This window comes from Aegilops tauschii, chromosome 7 (genome assembly GCF_002575655.3).
Source record: "Aegilops tauschii subsp. strangulata cultivar AL8/78 chromosome 7, Aet v6.0, whole genome shotgun sequence".
Taxonomy (NCBI): Eukaryota; Viridiplantae; Streptophyta; class Magnoliopsida; order Poales; family Poaceae; genus Aegilops; species Aegilops tauschii.
Window position 1 is genome coordinate 388,297,924 of NC_053041.3, and position 6,508 is coordinate 388,304,431.

General features: G+C 41.4%; 2 non-coding genes across 2 annotated transcripts; both read right to left on the bottom strand.

The window, feature by feature from the left end:
- Nucleotides 1-3,224: 3,224 nt before the first annotated feature.
- TRNAW-CCA (transfer RNA tryptophan (anticodon CCA)) lies at nt 3,225-3,298 on the bottom strand. Its single transcript has one exon. It is a non-coding gene; the product is annotated as a tRNA-Trp (tRNA).
- Nucleotides 3,299-6,138: 2,840 nt separating this feature from the next.
- On the bottom strand, nt 6,139-6,211 carry TRNAK-UUU (transfer RNA lysine (anticodon UUU)). The gene has a single exon. It is a non-coding gene; the product is annotated as a tRNA-Lys (tRNA).
- Nucleotides 6,212-6,508: the final 297 nt, after the last annotated feature.

A 6,508-nucleotide genomic window follows, 5' to 3' on the forward strand; every position in this document is an offset into this window, starting at 1 on the left:
TAAGAAACTGTTTGATGGTCAACGGAACGAGTAGAGAAGAAAAATGCCCTTATTCCAAAGGAAGTGAGTGCCAAAGCGAAAATAGAGTAAAGAACAAAAGAACGAAATGCAAGGGTTGCATCCGCTGTTTCAAGTCCGGACGGTTCCTCCGCTAGGTTATTGAGTTGGCTCCCCCGTTATTCTTCATCAGACAACGCACACTTAATGGAAAAACGAGGTATCTTTTTGGAAAACTTCTCTACTTACGACTTTGTTAGCGCTTTGAGGGCTTCACTATGTTCTCTGAAATCTTGTATAAATAAGAAAGAAGTCTTTCTCAGGAGATGACTCTGCTGATACCGAGTTTCAATGCAAAATGGCTCCCGCTTCTTCTGAAAGAAAACTGGGGAAAAATCAATATGGAGCCGTCAGAGGCTTATCTGGCCGATATGACTTCCTGAAATTCTTTCCTGATAAAAACCTAAAATGGAGGGGTTGGGGCTTTGGCTCCAGGCTCAAACTCTATCTTGTGGTAGACTGCCCTCCTAGGGAGCGCTTGGGCAACTAACTTGTGGGGCATGACATCCCAAATTCATCATTTACATTAGGAATTTCCTGAAAAAAAGTCTTATGTGTATTGGATCCGCTCTTCTGTTAGCATGAACACATGAATGAGATTCTTCTTATTCTTCCTAAATAGAACCCCCCACCCTCACCTTTCTTAGGACTATCAAGCCTTCTCGAATTAGGTCTATGGTAGAAGCTTTGAACGTAGACCCGGATACAAATCTTTCACTCACTGAAAAGTGAAAACCTGTGACTATATCGTCCTGAAGACGGATGCGGCGGGAAGAAGTGGCATTTAGAAGTGTTGCTGACTTTACATTTAGGTTTCGGCATAACAAAGCTTGCACTGTCTTTTCGCACTTAGGCGCACAGCGTGCCGTTGGTAATGATTCTACTACGGTGCTGCAAATTCGCAAGCTGATCCTAAGTAATCGTTGTTGTTCATTGGATTCCTCCGGAATTACTTCGTTAGGATTGAAGAATTGCAGCAATTCTTCCTGAATAGACTCGATTCTCCCGTCGAGAGTTTCTTTGAAAGTCTTACCTAAACTCTTCCGACTGAATATGAGAAAGCCTATAAAACAACGAGCTACTATCATTTCTTCATTATAGATTGAGATCTTCTTCGGACTTGATGCACAAATAGATGGAATAGCAGCAAATAGCATATTTCTATCCTTCATATCCGTAGAAAGAAATCTCATCTCCAGGTAACTCCATCTTTTTCAGCTCTGCTCGCTCACTTTTGAAAGGAAAGGAGACTGATCTTGACGTCGGCGTTGGTTTTTCCAACGAAACGAAGAAGTTTTGGATTGAGATTTCACATAAGCATTGCACAATGATCCGCATTAGGCGGGGAGCAGCAATGATACCGCTGGCCGGGAATAAGTACCTATCCCTCTACTACTTACGATGTTTTTCGTTCTATTGAAATCCTGCGTCGAGCCGATGTTTCATTGATCGATACCGGGCACATCCATCACATCAACTATTTCACTTTTCATACGCATTTATTGACGGACCGGTAAACTAGACCCGAAAAACTCCTATTTTTAAAACAAAAGACCCATCACAAAATTATGGCGCAACGCTATGACGAGCGTTCTCACAGGCCGGCACCTCGATGCATCCGTCTCAGGAGTTGTACACCTTACATGTGCTTCACGCCACAATCTCTCACTTTCTGCTCCTCCATCTGTCTCCATCATATAATCGATCTCACCTCTCATGTCTGAGTGAAAAAACCATATTTGTTAGTATATATCAAGGCCGAGAGGACACGTTCCTCTCATGTCGAGATTAGTATTAGGGACCCTTAGTATTATTAATCGGTTACTATACGTACATGCAGTGAGATAATCAATCTATGCTCTCATTCACATTTCATTCTAGCACTGACGACTCCAGCCCTATCTATCCCTAGAAGCAAATGGACCCTAGAAGCAAATGGAGTAAGTCCGATGGAACACTCGGATTGGAAAAGATAATTATACTTATAGGCATGGATGAAAAAAAAGCTTGGAAACTAGTTCAAATCGAACTCAAAAGCAACTAGGCAATCCAACTTCCATTGAAGCAGCTTCCCTGGAACTAGCTGCCATTGTATCGGTTGGTGCCATTTCTTCTCTTGGAGGCAGGGCAATAGATTAAGATTAGGCGGTAAGCGAAGGAACTGTAGGGCTTAGGGCTGCGGGTGAGCGCAACTTCAATAGGTCGAGGGGAGGAAGAGAAGAAAAAGCAGCTATTTCACCTGGTGTCGTAATAACCACTGTTTTCGGGTTTGAAGGCATAAGCGCAGCAGAGATCTTCTTTCATTTAAGAAGAAGCCACCGTAAAGAAGAGGAAACAAGGCGTTTAAGGGACACCGACTCCCATTATTTTCTCCAGGCCTGCTTTGGCTAAATCGACGGAGGCTTAGCTTATTATGTTTCGGGCGTTTAGCTAGCTTAGAGAATAAAGAAATCTATCTCTAAAGGGGGAGCGGTACGACTATTTTAGGTTAGAGGAAGGTTGAAGAGAGAATAGCTAAAATAGCCAGTCGGGTAGGCAAGTGCGGGTGGCTGTGGTCAAAGTGAATATGTCTTGTTTCGGTTAGCGGTTTCGGCTCTCCGGCACCGAAGTAAACTCTTTCTATTGCGGGGCCTATGGAGTTTGGGGATGAGTGCTGACACTTTACTGTGCAACATTCCTGTTTCTTTCATTCCCCTTACTAGATCAAAGAGGGCATATGTGGGGTTTGAAGATGCCTGGACCTTACCACCTTATTCTAATAGCCCGCATCAATGCCTCTGCCCAGAACATAGGAGCCCCCTGGGTTCAAGATCTCATATCAATTTTCAACTGCTGGGAAAGAATTGGGGTGCGGCAGGAAGAAATGGAATTCTCAATAAAAGTATAAACAGGTCTTCCCCACTGCTGCATAGAATCTGAGCTGGGTGGAATTGAAGTTCGGTTTCGATCAAGACACCCCTGCCTACTTACCTTAAAAAAACGACTAATGATCAACCGATCACAGAGGTCCTTTTCTAGCAACTTCAAATCAGAAAGCCCCGACTCCCATAAAGAATGCTTGCAGATCTTTCTTTTTATTACGATGACGATATGGACCTCATTACTGTCTCATTTTCTTATATTTATATAAGTTCTTTTTTTTGGATTCGACATAACAAGAACAGAATCACGCTCTGTAGGATTTGAACCTACGACATTGGGTTTTGGAGACACACGTTCTACCGAACTGAACTAAGAGCGCTTTCCGGGAGATAAAGCACTAAAGAAAAGGATGATTTTTGTACCGCATGCATATAGAAAAATGAAACTCTGAATTTTGTCCAATTTGAATCGATCTCAATTGATCCCTCGTTACTGCCCATAGGAGAAGTAATAGGTAGGGATGACAGGATTTGAACCCCTGCCTTGTTTTCCACATCATAATTTATTCCTCCATCTATATACAACTTTCTTGTCATTTCTTCTTTTTGGTTTCATATAATAAATGATATACATCTGAAACCCAACCTAACGTATAAAGAATGAATATTTATCGGTAATGCTCAGGAAGAAAGAAGGGGTCATCTTTTTGATTTTTATTCCACCCTCATGTACCCTTCTTTGCATTTTTTCTAAAGCCTGTTCAACCTCATATCACCTAGAACAAGTCATGGACTTCTTCAATGAAAGAAAGTCTCATGGAAACGTTTTCAACGAAATAAGAACCATACAAAATAGATTTCTTGATCTTTTTATTTAGGAAAACGGATTTTTTCGCAGTTTTATCTTTTATCCTAAAGATATGCAGAACGAGTGTATTATGAAATGTTCGTTGTCTAGCTTTGCATACATCGCTACTTAATCGTTTAGTGGTTATCGATGAAATTACTTCACCATAGAGAAAATATTATGGAAGTTTATATATATATATATTATTGGTTGCTTTTGTTTATGTCCAATTGGAAAAGTTGATCTTCTAAATTCATATGTTTAGCCTAAAGTACATAACTTGTGTTCCTCCCTAGTTCTTGCAAAGCCACCTAATCAAGCCTCACCTCATTTGTAGTTATAACATGTTCAGCTGAAAGCAAACTCCAAATAAAATTGGTTTACTATTAGTAACACATATACTTTTTTTACCTTAGCTCTTTCTTTATTGTTCATTGAGCAGTTCAAATGCTTTGATTGCTTATCAGATAAGAGGTAAAAATATTCTTCATTCGTTTATTTTGTTAATTCCAAATTGCATTCAAATCCATTCTTTCTCATAACTTGAGAATATGTACAGCGCAGAACAGAAAAGAAGGCAGATTTGATGAGTTGTAGGGGCGGACCCACTTCCACTGATTTCTTGCGGGAAGGTTCTATAAGGGAAGAAGAATCAGAGCTGTGACCTGGTAACCTTGATTTCTTTCGGAACGTCATTACGAGAGTAAAAAAGAAAGAATAACGTAGATAGGAAGGAGCGAGCCGAGCCCCAAGGATAATGAATTGGTATGCCGGGTGCTTACTTGAGCAAGAAGCCAAGTCATCGATAATCAAAGAAAGGTGTGAGTGAACGAGCCCAACTTTCCGATTCAAATATGACTCCTTTCCACTTTCAACAAATAGAGAAATCTCCGCTAGGCTAGCAGTGGGTAAGCAACGTAGTGCCCCATTCGTTCCATGACATCCAATCAGTTCTCCTCGGATTCCAATCCAATCTCCCAATCAGTGAGAAATAGACGGTCGGATGAGATCTCGAACGTTGTCCCTACCTACTGAGGAATCAAAAGTGTACGTAGAAAAAGAGAGTGTTGGAAATGCATCGAGGAGAACTTACCTTGTGAGTCACTACTCCGGCACTGGGCAGGAATACTACTAGCGAGGCTTATAGGCGGCTAGTTCTTAAAGAAATCTGTCAGCTATAACCTAGCCTATTGAATCTGGTACGCCCGAAGCACGAAACTAGATAGGTAGCCCTACCTACGACTAGAAAAGTATCGTATTTTTTTCTTCCAGTAAATCTTCATTCCTTCCATTATGGAATATCATTTGGAGTGTATTTTCCCTCTCAAAAAAGGCTTCGCCCTCACTTCACTGAACTTATTGGAAATGCCTAGGACAGAGTTCATTCACTTGCCCAGCAGCCCTACTCCTCATAGTTGATCCGAATTTCTATCCCTGATTGACTCAATCAGGAAGAGGAAGACTTGATAAAAGATGAAAAGAAAGGATTGATTACCTTTTTAAGTCAAGAAAAGAAAGGAAAGGGCTATTTATGAGTTTATGTAGATGAAGTTTCAGATTCTTGGATGAGCGGAACATCTTTGAGACAAATCATCTCTACCCGGGTACATAGCTTCATCCAAACCATGGATCCACGAATTGTTGACTCGCTCTAGAAAAGAGCTTCGTAGTTGGGAGCTCTGAACCGATGATCGATATGGTTTCCTAGGATGAGAACTATGGTTTACTACTTGACAATAAGAAAGTTGTTTTATCTTTTTTTCACTTTTTGAGGTGTTTTGCCTAGTCTGAATTTCCCCTTCTTCTATTTGATCAAGATGGATAGCAAAAAAGCATGAATAGGCCTACTGGGATGGAAGGAGAGAAGGACTGAACGAGAAAAGGAAATACCTCTTTGTTTACCTTGGAATGAATTGCTCAACTACTTAGGTAACGAAACGAAACGTTCATCTACGATCTTTCTTAAAAAAAGAAAGACTGTACGGCAGTTCTCGTTAGTAGATTCGCAGAACAGAAGAAGAAGTTCACTCTGACTTGCGCACTACAAAAAGGCAGCCAACGACTTTGGACGTACTCCGTCTTTCGAGCCTCTGTTTAGCTTCAAAAGATAAGGCGCTAGTGCAACGAACACTGCTTTGGTGCGTCCCACCCCAACTAACTAGTGCTTGACTTGACTTTCCCCCGCGCCCTATCCAATGAATAAGGAGAAGGCCGGCCTATCAATGACCGAGCCAGTCTGATCTCCTTTATACTTACCTCAAACAACGAGCGAAGTCGAGATGTTGATGAGAAAGGGGCTTTTCTCAAGGCCAAAGAGTGCTCTTTGAAGGCTACTATGCATCCTTACGAATACAAGAGTGGTTTTTTTTGTTTTGGGTATAGCAGGACTTGAACCTGCGACCATTAGGTTAAAAGCCCAATGCTCTACCAACTGAGCTATACACCCGATTTTACAAGAAGGCTTGGTGCGGAAAAGAAAAGAGGGCGGCCTGGCCCCTTTTCTTCTTATCATATCACAAGGGCGCGGCTCTGTATGGTATAGTACTGTGGAGCAAGTCTGGGAGTCCTTTCCACTCATTGAGGATTCTATCTAAAAAAGAAGGTCAACGGGGGAGACTACTTTGAAGTCCGGGCTGAACAAACTACTTCTCCTGCTACCAAAACAGAGAAATAAGGAAATAAGATGGATTCGTCTAATAAAATACCCAATGCCTGTAGTTGAAGAATTGTTGGATGAGTTATC